General features: G+C 42.8%; 1 pseudogene across 1 annotated transcript in view; it reads left to right on the top strand.

Annotated features, from left to right (window-relative positions):
- Positions 1 to 17,618, top strand: part of LOC149262440 (integrin-linked protein kinase 1-like) — a 265,252-nt pseudogene that overhangs the window by 44,835 nt on the left and 202,799 nt on the right. The window contains exon 4 of the transcript XR_016259129.1: positions 11,057 to 11,142. The product of XR_016259129.1 is annotated as an integrin-linked protein kinase 1-like (transcript). The remainder of the gene's footprint in view (positions 1 to 11,056; positions 11,143 to 17,618) is intronic.

The following is a 17,618-nucleotide window of genomic DNA, read 5'->3' as shown; positions in this document are numbered from 1 at the left end:
AGGTGCTGGAGTATAACATGATAGTTTGGCAGGAGATTGGTGGACTGGATGAGCGTGAAGTTTCCTATCAGGCAAGGAAGATGGCAGTGCATCCATCTTTGGGTCTGCCCATTGATGAGTTGCAAATTGATGTAGCAGTAGTCAACCGAGCTGCAGCATTTTCAGGCAGCAGCCTTCTCCAGGTGTACATAGACAGGGCTTGTAGCATAGTTTGCCCACTTTTTCCCATTAGAGGGAGAGAGGAAGGATTTCTTGGACATGTTTTGATTGTCTAGGTAGAGCATCAGGAGTTGAGCATGGACCAGTATCAGCATAGCAGACGTATTCCTTGCACATGAGTCCATGCATTGGATTGGTGAGAGATCATGAGTTGGTACCCTACTGATGGAGTATCATTTTTAGTTAGAGGCATTGTCTTGCATGAGCCCTTAGAGGTGAGGGGTATTACATGCTTCAGTTGGCAGCAGGATGTACACTGTCCACTCATTAGTATCTCAGAACAACATCAGCATGATGAGATTGACCTTGGTTTATGCCAAGAGTTGGATTGGAGAGAGGTGATGAGTTGGTACGCGGTGGATGGAGCAGCATTCACGGTTGGAGTTATAGCACAACAAGAGCTTTGGATCCTTGATACTTGTTCTTGGTGGCATTGGGATCCAGGCGGATTTGTTGATGACAAGTTCAGTCAGAGATTATTCTGGGATCCAGGCATTGAGGGCTCCATTCATGATGGGTTGACATAGGAGCAGAGCATCACCCAGTGGTTTGTATGGGATCCGAGCATTGGGTCTCAGTTGCATCGGGTCACTAGATTGGTCCACATATTTGGATTGCTTGAGGACAAGCAATCTTGGGGTGGGAGGGCTGTCATGTCCCCATTTTTATTCTTCTTCATAGTACAACCAAGGTGTATTTCCAGGGCAGGGGATGGCTAGGTCAGTGGAGTAGGTTTATGTCATCAGGGGTCCCGATGGAGTTTTGAGGAGTTTTTATGGGATTTGATGGCATTTGCTGGGCATATTCCATCATCTGCACACTTTGCCTTTCGTTCTGTCGCATTCCAACAACTTTAAAAAATAAGCATTATTATTTGGCATAACGTAATTAATTATGCTCGAGGTGGCATTCTAGAGAGATTAATTGATGGAACACATCAGTGTAATAGCTCGTTGGGTCCGGAACGAGAAGATCTACAAGATGTGATGCTGAGAAGAGATTTCCAGTGGCCAAAGAGAGTATGGTGGGTGATTTTCCATTTTCCTTAATTAAAAATGACTTTAATTAGTTATTTAATTAAGAAAAAATAACTAATTAGAGAAAAGGGCCAAAAGTGACTTAAGTGAAATAAAATAAAATTAAAAGGTCACTTGATAAAGTCAACGGAGGAGCTTCTAGAAAAATAATTAAATAATAAAATAAGATGCTTCTAGAGGCTTGGGGATCTATCCATGAGTTCTATAAAAGAGGAGGAGAAGGTCATTTGGAAGCATATTGGATCTTGGATTGAGTATTGTTTCTTGTATGAGAGGTTGAGAATCCGGTTCTCTACTCCATTGGTAGCCCTAGGACGAAAACCCTCGAGTGATTTAGAGAGACTGGGCGAGCACCCATCTCCCCTTGATGGATTCATTCAGAATCCACAGGTGTAGAGATTGTTTCTCTATTTCAGTTTGGAGACCGGAAGGTCATTCCCAGCTATTGTATTGGCATCTATCTATATATAATAAAGCTAGATTTTGGTCGTTGCATTTCTCATTGTTTCTCATGTTGTGATATTTTAATGAGATTTTGTGCAATTTATAGATTTATGGTTCTAGTTTTACATGGCAATCTTCTGGAAAATGCATGATGGTTTAATATGAAGTGCTTGTTCCTAAATTAGTTGATTTGGGACATTACCTCCTGTGTCTGTCTGTATACACTTTTGGTTGATTTTGGGCTGTCAGCAGGTTGTCCTTGAGAGCCTTGAGGATATCTTGGCTCTCTTGGATCCAATCTTTGGCCTTGGGGCCCGACTATCTCCAAAAGCAAGGTCAGCAAAAGACAATGTGTCATAACCATACAAGGCACAAAAAGGTGACATACCAATGGACATGTGGTGAGTGGTGTTGTAGCAGTACTCACCCAAATGCAACCACCGGATCCACACTCTTTGTCATCCAGTCACATAGTTTCGTAGGTAACCCTCTAACCATTTGTGGACCCTCTCGGTTTGGCCGTCTGTTTGTGGGTAGTAACTGGTGCTGGGGGTGAGCTCAGTGCCCACTAATCGGAAAAGTTCCTTCCAGAATGCTCCCATGAAGCGATTGTCCCTATCACTAACTAGGGTCTTGGGAAGACCATGTAAGGCGGAAGACCTCTTTGAAAAATAGCTCCACTATCTGTGAAGTAGAATATCGGGTTGGAATCGCAAAGAAATGTGCATATTTTGTCAACCGATCCACCACCACGTATATACAATCTCTGCCCTGCACCATACGAAGCCCCATGATAAAATCCATGGAGATACTTTTCCATTTCCCCTCAGGAATGGGAAGTGGCTGCAACAACCTAGATGGATGGGTCAACTCTCCCTTGTTCCTCTGACAAGCCTCACACTCTTGCACATACATCAACACACCTCCCTTGAGGCCTTTCCACGTGAAGCGTTCTCTGACCGTCCTGTACGTCTTTAAGAACCCTTGGTGTCGTGACAATTGAGAGTCATGGGCTACATGGAGAATCCTCGCCCTCAACTGTGAGCTTGACACCAAGAATATGCGTCCTTTGTAGTAAATGATGTTAGTCATCACCCTGTAACACTCATCAACATGTGAAACTCGAAAAATATCACACGCCCGCTAGTCTTTGGAGTACTTCACCAACAACTGTGCCTTCCAATCATGACAAATGCTCATGAGTGAAAGTGTCGCGGGCCTCTTGGATAATGCATCTGCTACCACATTGTGTTTTCCCTTGACATATTCAATATCAAAATCGTAGGCTTGGACCTTGCTGACCCACCTCTACTGCATGTCAATGAGGCCCTATTGCCCCATAACATGGCGAAGACTATTGTGTTTCATCTTCACTCTAAATTTGTTGCTCACTAGGTTCTGCCGGAATTTGGCCAATGCATGCATGCATAGAATACGACCTCTCACGCGGAAGGAGTTTCCGACTCTCAAAAGCGATGTGGTGGCCTCATGTGATAACACTGGGCCAACTCCCTTACCTGATGCATTGCACTCTAAGGTGAAGGGATGAATGAAATCCGGGAGTGATAATACTGGATAATTGCTCATCACCTCCTTGAGGCACTCAAATGCTAACTGTGCTGTATCTGTCCATGCAAAAGCCCCCTTCTTGGTCAAATCTATGAGGGGAGTTGCCAACTGTGAGAAGCCCTTTATGAACTTCCTGTAATAGGTGTATATGCCCACGAAGCCCCTCAACTTAGTCACATTCCGGGGCACTGAACAATCTCGGATGGCCCTGATCTTCTCCTCATTCCATCCTCTCCAATAATATGCCCCAAATAGAGCATCTCTGTCAATCCAAACTTGTGCTTGGATCGTTTGGCGTAGACTGCTGCTCTAAAATCGTAACACCACCTCCAAGCGCTGTAGATGCTCCTTGCATGTCCTGCTGTAAATCAGGATGTCATTGAAGAATACCAATTCAAATTTCCGCAACTTCGCCGCGGACACATGGTTCATGCAGGACTGGGAGGTGGCAGGTGCGTTGGTTAGCCCGAAGGGCATAAACAAGAACTCAAAATGCCCATAGTGGCATTTGAAGGCCATCTTGGGGATGTCCTGATCCCTCAATCTAATCTAGTGATACCCTGAACGCAAGTCTATCTTAGAGAAGTACTTGGCTCCTCTAAGCTCATCAATGCGTGGAATGGGGTAGCGGTTCTTCAGGGTCTTCTTGTTGAGTGCCCGGTAATCTATGCACATGCGTAACGTCCCATCCTTCTTCTTCACCAGAACAACTAATGAAGCGAAGGGGCTAGAGATAGGCCAGTGTGCCCAAGTGTCAACAACTCTTGAATGGCTCGCTCAATCTCATCCTTGTAGGCCTTGGGATGTCCATAAGGAGTGGTAATAACTGCCTGCACCCCCGACTCTAGCTAGCTCAATTGTGTGCTCAAATCCTCTGTCAGGTGGCTGCCCTGGTGGTATGTCCCTAAACACTACCGGGTACCTGTCCAAGATGGCTTGTATGTTGGGGTGTGGTGGCTTGGGCTGTCCCCTAGCCTCTGAAATCCTCAACTCCACTGACCATGCTATGGCCCCATGCCTTAAGTCAACCTCCATCCTGTCCGCTGAAACTATCTGTGGAGGATATGAATGCATACCCCGAAGAACAACTAACTTGCCATCCGACGCAGTGAACTCCATCTCCAAGTTCCTCCAATCCGTAGTGACCCGTCCAAGGGAGTAGAGCCACTCGACACCCATCACCACATTGGTGTCCGGTACATCCACCACGAAGAAATGATCTGTCACTGAGTAGTTCCCCATGGTCACTGTCAAAGCGGGGACATATCGGGTACACTGCATGGTCCTATCCCATGGCACTAGGACTGAAAACCCCTCAAACTCCTCCATAGTGATACCCCGCCTCTGAACCATCTGCGCTTCAATGAAATTGTGCGTGGCCCCACTATCTACCAAAATCGAGACACACTGCCCTTGCACTATGCCTCTGATCGTCAGGGTCAAAAATTTGGGAATCCCACGCAAAGAAGCTAAGACTCCTCCAGATGGTGTGAAGGTGCTCCCCCAGGTGGTGGTGGTGGTGATGGTCCCCCCTCTGCGTGAGTCTCGCTTGTCACCCCGCCTATCTCCAACTCCACATCATACTCTTGGTCACTATCAGAGAAGACCCCAATGTAATGGGCCTTGCTCGATGCATCTATGGCCTGGTGCCCAAGGCTCTCGACAAGTGAAGCATAGCTTCCTCCTTTAGAGGTCTCTCCTGGTCTCCTCATCTAACTTTCCATGCCCCTGGACTACTCGTTGTGGTGGGGGCCATGTGTCATGCCCCTTCTGTGGGTAAGGAGTCCGTGATGGTATGGGTGCTCAGAGTTGGAGATTGCCCCTTGCAAATCCCTGGCACAAGTCACAACCTATTGCAAAGTGTACACCTCTACAAATATGTACACCCTCCCGGCATCGGACAAATTTGGCACCATGATTGAGACCCTCAAAAACTCTGATATATACTGCTCTGGATGGCCAGTCTGCCTGAGTTGGGTCAGCTCTCTGAAATGAGCCTTCAGGTCACTCCTATCAAATGCTCCACCATTCCCCATGTAAAGTCCTCATAAGAGGTCACGTTGGCATGCCCGAGCATGGTCAAGCCATGAAACCACCAATTGTGTGCCTCTCCCTCCAAGTGCAAGGTAGCCATTTTGATGGCTTCCACCTCTGTCATCTGATTAAGCTGGAAATAGGTATCTAGCCTCTCCACCCAAGCTTGAGCTGTGCACTTAGTAGATCATTCATACACGGGAAAATACATCCTCCCAATGGTACGCTGCAACTCTGAACTCTGCGTGCTAGAACCCCCACTGTATCTGCCCTTCTCATTTTGCTTGAGCTGGCAGTAATCTTTGAAGGATGAAGTTGCTTTGAAATCTTGCCCCCTGGACTGCCATTCTCAGAAATAATCGCCTATGGGCATTTGATCATCCGGCCCTCCCTGCTGACTTGGTCCTGAAGGTAAAAATGTAGGCAGCGTGGTCCTGGTTGGCTCACTGAAAGCTAGTGGGTGAGTGGCTGGTGAAGGGTGGTCATACTGTTGTGAGGCCCTTGAAGTCTCCCCAAATAGGAACTCACGATGGATGCTCTTGTCCCTATTCTGCTGCTTGAGTTCCTCCAACATCTCCTTCTGCCCTTTGGCTAGATCATTTAGGGCCTTCAAGAGGCTATCAAATGCTGCTTCCTCCTTGCTCCTTGGCTCCCCCATATTTGCCACCACTACTGCATTCCGGGATGTCTCCGTATCAGGTGTAATCTCCAACTCCCATTCCCTGCTCCGATACCTCTGCCTTCGATAGGTAATGTTTTTCCTATCCTCCTTGCTCATAGGAAAGATCACCCATGGCTGAGCCAAGAACGGAGCTCTGATACCATTGTAATGTTCCTAATTAGGAAAAACAATGAAAAACAAAGCCATAGCTGACATGCATACACAAAATTCAAAAATATAAGTAAACACCCATGTGATGACCAAAAAACACCATCCAACTGAGCCATTTTTTTATATATTTGGAGCAATAGTACAATGGGTATGGAAGGACTTCACCTGGGCTTGCCTTAATCGCAAGCTAGACAAGACCCAGGTTGGAGAATACAACGCCCAAATGATAGAATGAGCTGTCCCAAATATGCCCTGCGTTGCCCAGGAGGAACTGCACTGTCTGCTGGAAAAGAACTGATGAAAGACCCACCTCTGGTGCTCAAAAAATTCTGCAAAGTTAGATCCGGGCTCTTCTCAATAAGCCGACCAAAACATAGAAAGGGTTTGGTCTAGTTTTGACCTCCGAAAATTGACCCCAAATACCACGCCCTCCTCAAACTGGTTGGGAAATACGGTCTGCCTGGAAATTCGCTGAAGCAACCCTCCAAACACCCCAAAAATGCTGAATTCTACTCCCCAGATGATTTCCTCAAACTCCCAGTACAACCTAGCTCCCCAACTCCTCTCCTCAACCTCCCATGTGTGCCCAGATATTAGCTCATGCGTTGGCCTTGGGTAAGAAGAATTCGTGCTGTCTTAATGCAGTGATCTTTGGCCCCAAAACCCCTCACCCAGCTTGGACTTCCCCTGGAGTTGGTATGCAAAATTTCTCGTGGCAAATGGCACCCAGAAGATAGCTGAAATGAGTGGCACGTTATCCCCTACTGCATCCTCCTGGAGTGCAAAATTGGCTGAATGAAATAGTTGTACGATGCACCTTGAGCTCCACAAATCATCCTCGAAAATGGCACAATTTTACCTTCCTAGGGTGGCACTCGTGATCCACCAAAAGAAGGGTGAGCTCTCCCCTTGGAAAGCTCTGCACTGAACAACACTGTGACCTGATTAAGTAGCTTGAGCAACAAGAGAGATATTAGATTGACAAATGACCCCAATAGCTGCTAGGCCCCTTATATTTATAATTTTTGAGCTTCCTCCCCATGTGGGCCCCTCCATCAAGTATTTCAACCTCCTACCTTAGCAACTCGACTTTCCCTCTAAGGAAATGCGTACTTCATGTGGGTGTGGCCCACACATCCCACTAACAAAATGATTTTCAGCCTCCATCTCCTAGTCTTAGTCCAAAATTTTGTGGGTCCCATAATAGACAAAATTGCCAAAATTGTGAAATTAAGTTGAAATTAAATTGTGACATAATCCCGATTAAAGGATTATGGTTGTAATCTAATTCATGGTAATGGACTAGGGTTAATTGAAGTTGCAAAATACATAAATATTTGAATGGTAAATAGTTGAGTTCATAGAATGAGATAGAGAGGTGCAACATTTCGTTAGGTTGGTTTGTTTAGTCAAGGGTTTCCAGTGTAAATTTTGTGCACACTGTGTGAATGTGCCATTATTATTCTTCCATTTTAAATTTTGTTGGTACTTGCTTTTCTTGCATAGATCGATCAAACTCTTCAGTACAAATATATTTTTATTAAATATCTCTCTCTCTCTCTCTCTTGCGTTCTTGTGCGCATGCTGATTGTTGAATTTTGTGCAACTAAGGGCGAGATTTACACTAGAGTTAACCCCTTTCACCCTTGAAGCGAATTATTTTTGAGTGGCTCCACAAGTGCTAGGCTGAATCTTTTAGATGGTCAATTCAAGTTGCCTAGAAACTTACATGATGGCTAGTTGGCTTGCCTTGAAACACTCTCATTAAGATCACATGATGGCTATATAGAGAGGTCAATCTACTTTCCTTGATATGTAATTCAATCATGCATACATTGCTCATCTGCTCTCCTACGCGAAGGTATTCAAAGAGATGTTTAAGGGTCAGATCAAGTGAAGAAATTTCTCTTCTATCTTTTATTGAAGACTGTGATTTGGTTGTTCATTATTCTGTGATCTGAGCTCATTGATTGGTCAGAGATTATAACTGCTCCAGGCCTGTAAGTAGGCCGAGATTTACTTCAGATCTGCTTCCAAAATTCTAGATCTGATACATTTCAGATCTACCTCACACAGATCTAGATCCAAGCCACCTCAGGATGCCTCCATTGATTTAGATCTGAGCCATTTTTGAATTGTGATTTGGTCCAAGCTTATGCCTTCACAGAGCTGTATTCTATCTCAAGTTTGAGCCTCAGAAGGGAAGAAGATCTGAGATCTGTCTCTATGGTATGGTGAGAGGATCAACCTCTTGTTTCAGATCTAGCTGGAAGACATTGTGAAGAAGACCTTAAAACTTGTGGAAGTTATCTTGATTGATCTCTTATTGTTAGCAGATCTATTGCAGATTGGCAGATCTCTTATCATCATTTGCAGATCTCTTATTATCAGTGGCAGATCTCTGATTATCAGTGGTAGATCTTTGATTATCAGTGGTAGGTCTCTTATCATCACAGATCCAGTGGAGATTTCTCTTTCACATTTCGTGAGATTTCTTTCTTGCATTATTGTTTGGCAGATTTCGTATTATTAGCAAGATCTCTATCTTGTATTATCATTGGTGGCAGATCTCCCTTGTATCAGTTTTTGCATTTGTGATCATATCTCACACTTCAGAAGATCTATCCTAGTTTGAAAAGTGGTTATGTTGCTGAACATTTGAAGATGATCTTATAGAAGAGCATTTTAAAAGGGTTTTACCCCATAGTGGGGTTTTCCCCGACACTTGGACCAAATCCTGTGTGTTGCTGTTCATTAACAATCTTCTATGGTTTATGATCTCAAAAATTAAATTTTAAATCTGCAAAATTTAACACTCATCTCATGTAGTGAGCCCCTTCCCCTTTGCTCCCATCCTAGTAGACCATCATTTTTATCTTTAAGCCCTTGCCACCACACTCCTATTCCTGTAGAACCCTAAAACCCTAGTTGCTCCCATGAGGCCCTCTTCGCATCCTAAAAGCCTTGTCTACTTACTTGAGCTCCTCTCCTCTCCTTCGCATCTGTGTAAGTCCCCATTTGTTGTTTTGAGTCCCTCATCCCTCCCTCTCATATCTACAAGCCCCAATTTATTGTCGTAAATGCCCCAATTCATTGTTGTTAATGCGTCCCCTCTATTTCGTCCTTATTGGCCTTTGTCTGCTACTGTGAGCTCCTCTCCTCTCCCACCTATCCTTTGTAGGACTCTATTTGTGCAACTAAGCTCCCCCAGCCCCCTTGTCCCTGCATGTGCCATTTGCTCATGTGAGACCATCTTCATGCCCTCCTATTCTTGAATAATTTTGTCTACTCATGTGAGCCCCTACCCTCTCACTCTCATTCCTCCATAACCATTGTTTGCTCTCGTTAGCCCTTCTTCATCCCACCTTCTTTTTAAAAATCTTGTCTATTCCCATATTCAAGATTCCCATCTTGGTCCCAGGATTGTATAGGTGGTCTACAACCTTGTAAATATGCTCTTGTTTCCCTCATCTATCCTTGGAGTTGATAGAGAGGGGGTTATTATTTGCACTCTTGGTTGCAGAGGGTCTCCTATTTAGATCGCATTATGAACAATCTTGTTTGATAATTATAAAAATATCCAATTACATTACGATAAAATAGAGAAATTTATAAGGATAAAAATATAATTGATAATAATGAATGTGATGAGTGATACCATCATATATGAAGGCATTGGTCACTACTCTACTCAGTTTTGCAAACTGTCATCTCCTCTACAACAATGGATAAGGTTCCCCTAACCAATATGGTTCCTCATTAGTAAGGTTTCTTGACAAGTTGGTCAATAACAATGAATAGAAAACAATTTATAGTCCCATAATCACCTACCTGGTTGAAAATGTAGTGATGATTGATTTATCATTCTGGGCAGCTCACATGTAGGGTTTGCTTGAGAGATTGGAATGGATTGAGATTGAGAATTGTCGGTAAATGGGTAGCCACACAGAAACATTTATATAGAGAAAGATCATATCAAAACATCGATATACTCTAAAGATCACTTATTAATTACAATAATAATACATCACACACTCACTTACATCAATATAGTACATGAGGCCTCGTAATATGGCATTGAAGTGCTCATAACAAGATTTCCAATATGGCTAATTGGTTCAACCATCGTTACAACTATCTCCATAAATATATTAATTGATTCTAAGTGATCTCCATCCCTAACTTCTTACATTGTCTTCATCTTTGATCATATGTTGACTTTGTTACATAATAATTTCATCATACATCATTAGTATGAATTATTCCTTCATACTCCTCCTTAATGAATACTTATGATTTAGTTTGGATGTTTTGATTTGTATTCTGTGAAAATTCCTTGAAATGCAACAACTGGAATTTATTCTTCTAACTGATTAATTATGCAGTTTATTTGTTACGACAAATAACGAATAAATCACACTGCAATTCTTCACAATAAAATTACATTGTGGAAAATAAACTGGAACTGAGAAAATAAATGCGCACACAATAAAAATGACACCAATATTTTTGGACAAAAGTCCCCGGAAAAACCCAACTGGGAAAACCGGTGCAACAAATGAGGGTTTATTTTATTATGCAACAGCAAAATCTGAGTACAATATCTGGATGCCCAAACTGGTAATCCTCCAGCAAAATAATCTGGCCAAAATATTAGTGAGACAATTTGTCTCACCCGACAACTGATCTCAACTCATACTAGTCACAAACTCCACAACTTAAATAGTTGCTTACTGCAGTAACATGCTTATGCTGGAAGCTTGAATTTCTATAACATAAGTCTAATATCTTTTTCCATTTTCATGTATTTGTCTGGATAATAGATTGCACTTTCTGTGGAGGTCATTCTAATTTGGAGACTTAAGTGTTTACACCCTTTTCAGATGACATTAAAACTGTTTTTTTTTAAATGTCTAACCAGGGTAGCTATCAATTAGCCAAGTGGAACGGGACAAGAGTTGCTGTAAAGATTCTTAACAAGGACTATTATTCTGACCCAGAAATCATGTGAGTATTTTCTGGTTTGCTGTTCCTCTCATCCAAAGCTAACACCAGTATTCATTTATCTTTGGTGTCCATCTTTATGCTGTTGTGCATGCATATAGACACACATAAAATAGTCTTCCTATAAGATTGAGTTATCCATGTTGAATATTGAGGGGTGATTTGCTTAATATAGAAAAATTAATGGATATACATAGCCCATGTTCAGTACTGAGTTCAATGGAAAATTGAAGTGATAGCTAAAAACCTGGGTTGTGTCTTTCTCATGATCAGTATGATATTAATAAATTTCTCATAGGGTAGTGGCTATTTTGATTTCTTTATCAACGTTTTACCTTTTGTGTTTACTGCTTTGCACTCTTTACCTTTATTTGTGCCTAAGAGTCACCTTTAGCATTCCCACTTTGCCATTATGACTTGTGCTTTCTAGTCCCATTGTTCTTTTTGGGTTATATGTGGACATTAATATAATTTTCTTCTTTTCTTTCTCCTTTCTCAGAGTCAGGAGAGCTCATTGTGAAATATTTTACCATGGATCCAGAACAGAAACGTGAAATTATTTTTAGCAATTTCTCATAGCATATAGAAATAATTGTCCCTCATATTGGAGAGAAATAAATACTCCACCTGAGTTAACGGGTTTTAGTTGCAAACATTTCAGTGGTTATTCTGAAAAACTGTTAGAGAGGACACGGGCTTCTGCTTACAATTCGTAATTGATGAGTTCAAGGCTCAAGCTGTTCCAAATGCTTCACTAGTTCATGCATCCTGAATTCCAGATCTGTTTGCGGTTTGTCCATAATATGCAGCGCTACCATGCTTGCTTTACCTGCTATACCTGCTATCCATGCTGGGTATTTTCTGCATGTCTCTATTGTGCTGGAGTTCAAGTATAGTGTGGGTGAGCCCATGGCGAGGGACCGGATTGGATTGAGAGTAAGGGGGATAGGACAATTGGAAAGGGCAGGGAGCCAAGAGGAGGGAACCATGAGATTGGGTTTGCAGGAGTAGGTGAAGAAGGCCAGGTAGAGGGAAATGGGGTTGAAGTCATAGGGAATGGGGGTGTGTCAGAGCAGTGAAGGATGTTGGCTTAGGGAGTAAGGTTCCAAGGAAAGGAGTGAGGATAGGTGGGTGAGAATGTGGAGGATGTGATCATGGAGGTTGGGGCTGGTGGCTAACGAAGAGGAATGCGGTCCCTAGTGGAGGATGCTCACCTTAAGTGTGTTGCCATGGTTGGAGGGTAGTTATGGGTAGGGTGCTGATAGACTAGTGATCACCCACAGTTTGTCGCTGTTGCTGGAGGGCGTTCATGGGTATATGCACAATGATAATGAGACAATTAATTACAAAACAGTGCAGGATGAGGTCATGGTGATTAGGATCGAGGGCTCATGGAGATAAATGGAGTCCTACAACAGAGGGTGCTCATGGGTATATGTAAATGACTATGAGACCAAGTTAATTGAGAAATAGTATGTGTGCATGTAACTTAATTAATAAATGCTGCAAGAAGAATCTACAAAACCTCCAAACATAGCTCAAGATAGCAGATTGGTAAAAGTGTTGAATGTTCAAGGGAAGGAGGAAGTTGAGGAAGGGCCATTTATACTTGGCAAATCCCATTTATTGTGGTTTGTTCTCCCTACTAACATGATTTGATGATGACGATTAATGGAGTCCCTAAAGGTTTAAAGGGGCCAAACTATGAAATGTTTGAACCAAATTGCTATAAAAATGTAGGTAGCTTATTGCATGTAATGCCCCAAACGGGATATTTTGCTAAATTTGCAGAAATCGAACTCAACCCATATTAAACCATTAAATTATCATTCATTTAACAGAAGATTTCCATGTAAAATAAAACAAACAGACCACTGTAATCCTATGACACAATGAACAGGAAAATTCTCATCTTTTATTATAATGGATACACTGGGGTTACATGCATATACAACCAAAATAGCTAAAGATGAACGTTGGCCTCCAAGATAATTTGCTGCACTGCTTCGGCCTCAAAAACTGAACTAAATCGCCACTGCTAAGGTCTCCTATGAATTCTGGATGAATTCACCAAGGGGAGATGGGTGCTCACCCAATCTAACAAAATCATGTTAAAATTGGCAACTAGGGCCAAACTCCATGTAGGTCATCTTATTTATGGCAACTGATACTTTTCTTGGATTCCTCTCGTCGAGAGGTGTAGGATTGAGCTAATGATCATCCGATTCCGACAAGTATTTATGGAGATATGAATTTATTTGTATTTACTTGACAAATTGTCAAGGTTGGCTAGCAGCTAAATGTGTGGCACACATGCTCAACGATTCATATAAACACAAGTGAGGTTGAGGCATTATTGCACCATCTCATCTCTCACATTCTTCTCTCCTTTATTGATTGGGTTTACACACAAGGAGTAGCACACACCCGTGGGAAAGAAGAGGACGCAGAAAGACGCAGGAAAGGACCTAGATCTGTTTGACTGTGTTGACTTTGTCCAGGGTTGCAGCAAGTCGTTTTGACCAGCGTTGACCTTTCAGGAGTGCGGTTTTGGTGTGGCTGTCTCTCCTAGGCAGGCCGCAGATTTTGGCACACAAACTGAGGCATTCTGACCTCTGGTTTGACCAGCGTTGACTGCCCTAGTTTGTGGCAGCAGGTTGACTTCAGTTGATTGCAGTTTGACTGGGGTTTTCAGACTGTTTATGGGCTGCCTCTTCTTGTTGTTGGAGGCCTAGATGACCGGGAAATTGACCAAGCATATTGGAGGTCAATTTCATCTTGTTTGACCAGATTTGACTTTGTTGGTTAGGGTTTGCTGCTGCCCTAAAATTACAGATTTATGTATTTATACTATCTCTCTTTGCTGAACTATTGAAGATTAGAGAAGAATTGATCAAAGGGTTTCCCTACATTGGGGTTTGTCCCTGGCTAGCCGCCACATATGGTGTCTCTTGTCTTGGCTTGTTTTCGGTTGATCTATTAATGTTCTATCTACATTTTACTATATGTTAATGTGATTGCTAATCAGTGGCTAATAAGAAGAAATTGAAGTAAACTGCACTAAGCATAGAACATACCATAAATTAACAAATCACCCGAGGGTTTCCATCCTGGGCTACCAAGGAAGTAGAAAACCGAGTTCCCAACCACTCATACAAGAAGAAATATCAAATCAAAGATGTCCTTGTAATGTCCCAAATGGAACAATTTGAGGTTTTCTTAAAATTTGTAGAAAATAACTTAAGAAATTTAAGCCGTCAATACCATAAACAATTTGCACAAATTTTCACCATGAAGTTAACAACAAAACCACGAAGCATAAACTGCAACTTAAAATGGACAAGAAATATATGCAGAATCCTCAGCCTTATGTTATTAAAAATAAAGAGTACATAGAAAGCTGGAAATGGCTAAGAGTATGGCCACTAAAGAAATCTGCTCCAATACTGTACTGGGCCTCCAAAACTGAACTGACCAATCAATATGCGGCAACTTGTGAACCCTGAATGGATCCACCAAGGGAAGAGATGGGTGATCACCCACTCTCACTAAATCACCCGAGGGTTTCCGTCATTAGGCTACTGATGAAGTAGAGAATCGGGTTCTCAAAACCTCATCACAAAGACAATGCCCAAATCCAAGATGTGACCAAATGGTCTCCTCTTCCTCTTTTATAGATCTGATGGATAGATCTCCAAGCCTCTAGAAGCATCTTATTTTATTATTTTATTATTATTCTAGAAGCTCCTCCATTGACTTTATCTTAAGTGACCTTTAATTTTATTTTATTTCACTTAAGTCACTTTTGGCCCTTTTTCTCCAATTAATTATTTTTCCTTAATTAAATGACTAATTAAAGTCATTTTTAACTAAGGAAAATGGAAAATTGCCCACCATACTCTCTTCGGCCACTGGAAGTCTCTTCTCAGCATCCCATCCTGTAGATCTTCTCGTTCCGGTTCCAACGAGCTATTACACTGAGGTGTTCCATCAATTAATCTCCCCAGAATGCCACCTCGAGCATAAATAATTAAGTTATGCCCAATGATAACGATGATTTTTGAAAATTGTCAGAATGCGACGGAACGAAAGGAAAATTGTGCGGATGATGGAATATGCCAAGAGAATGCCATCAAATCCCATAAAAACTATTCAAAACTCCATCGAGACCCCTGATGACATAAACTTGCTCCACTGACCTGGCCATCCCTTGCCATGGAAATCCACCATGGCTGTACTATGAATAAGAATAAAAATGAGGACATGACAACCCTTTCACCCCAAGATTGCTTGCCATCAAGTAATCCAAATCTGTGGACCAATTTGGTGGCCCGACCCAATGTCCGGATCTTGTACGAACCACTGGGTGATGCTCTGCTCCTGTGTCGACCCATCATGAACGAACCCCCCAATGCCCGAATCCTAGACCAATCTCTCTGACTGAACCCGTTATGAACGAATCCTCTTGGATCCCAATGCCACCAAGAACAAATATGAAATATCAAGGCTCCATGGCTCCTGCTGTGTGATAACTCCAACCATGAATGCTACTCCATCCACTGCGTACCAACTCATCACCTCTCTCCAATCCAACCCTTGGCATATGCCACGGTCAATCTCATCATGCTGATGTCGTGCTGCAATACTAATGAGTGGCCAACCTACATCCTGCTGCCAACTGAAGCATGTGATATGCCTTACCTTTGAGGGTTCCTACAATACAATGCTCCTGGCTAAAAATGATACTCCATCAAAAGGATACCAGCTCATGGTCTCTCACCAATCCAATGCATGGACACCTGTGCAAGGGATACGTCTGCTATGCTGAAATTGGTCCATGGTCAATCAAAACATGTTTGAGAAATTATGCCTTCCTCCCTCTAATGGGAAGAAGTGGGCACACTGTGCTACAAGCCCTATCTATATACTCCTGGAGAGGGTTGCTCCCTGAAAGTCTTGCAGCGCTACCAGCTGCCTGTGCATCTACCTGGACCTCATCAGTGGGTCGGCCCAAAGATGGATGCACCTCCATCTCCAACAGCTCCTGCCGTCTACTAGCCTCCTGCAAGACTACCCTGTCAATCTCCAACATCTACTGTGAACAAGTGTCTACAAATACTACCACCCTAGTGGCTGCCTGCACATCTGTTTGCTCCACTCCAATGGCTGGCCCCAAGGGTGTCTGCTCATCCTCCATCATGGGCTCAACATGAGTCACTCACTGACTCTCCAAGACTGGCCCATCTTGCACACACTGTGTGTCATCTGTCTCATGCTCCTCTATGTGCTCCCTATGTTGAATCATCTGTCGCTCATTTGCTCCCAGATCTCCTTCCCTCAGGGGAACAATCAGCTGCTCGTCATACTCCTCTACCACACATGGATGCACATCTGGGCTACTGACATCAACTCCACATGATTGCTCGTGGTCCTCAGAGGTATCATCGTATGAACCCATGGACTCGTCCAAAGAAGAGTCCTCATCCTAAAAGTCAGAAGGAATCTCTTCTTGCTCTACCTAAAAGTCAGAAGGAATCTCTTCTTCAAGCATGAGTGGTTAGGTCCCCAAGGTCCCTTGTAGACAAAGCAAAGTCCCTTCCTCCTCATTTCATTCTTGCTGCATGATCCCCCAATCTTGAGCTGCTCCTCCTTGGTCAACTCTCTCCTGAACAACCCAATGTTTTTCTCAACTAACCTCTTGGCTAGTTCATAAGCAGCAGGTGAGACCAACTGTTCTCTCCTCCAAACAGACAACAATCGAGATTGCAACTCCCGACAAATGGCATCACGACCTCTCATACATGATGATAGGATGGACTGCATGTGTGCTATCACTGTGTCAGGATGATGTTTCCTAATGCTGAAGAAGCATTGGAACATCTGCAAGATCAAACCATCACACTCTAGATCTAACATGATTTCATATGTCCTACTTATGGCCATAATTTTCAGAACCTAAAGCTTCTTCCCAAATGTAGGACCTGTACTATTTTCCAAGTCCTGAAAAGTCTCTACTATCAACTTGAAAACTATCCTCATAACTTCATCATTGAAAGGAGGTATAGGTGCAGTCAGTTTCATGATGTGACTGAGACAAGATGCAACTAGAAGTCTAACCCCTTGACGAGGTTCCTCCAAGAACTTGTGTTGTATGAGAGCAAGCATAGTTGGTTTTAGAGCCCAAATTAGTCTCTTCCCTTCTAATTGGCTCACTTTGGAAAGGAGGGCATCGAGTTCATCATGTTTGAAGAGGACTTTCCATGTGACCCTCATGTGCTTCAAATCTATCCCAAGAGCAAAAATCTTGTGTCCTATTTCTTGCCCCTTTTGCACATCCTTTATTTGTTCTCTTTTGTTAAATACACATGGACAACAAACAATGTGAAAGATAAATCAGTGAGTACTATTTTTCATTAACATCAGATATACATTTATAGTACAAATATGTGACTCTTGGGTTTCAGATCCCAAGGTCTCTT

Source organism: Pinus tabuliformis, chromosome 6 (genome assembly GCF_031772625.1).
Source record: "Pinus tabuliformis cultivar Carrire ecotype Pingquan chromosome 6, CPIR1, whole genome shotgun sequence".
Classification (NCBI taxonomy): Eukaryota; Viridiplantae; Streptophyta; class Pinopsida; order Pinales; family Pinaceae; genus Pinus; species Pinus tabuliformis.
The sequence above is the reverse complement of the archived record's forward strand: the minus strand, read 5'-3'. Positions and strand labels throughout refer to the sequence as shown.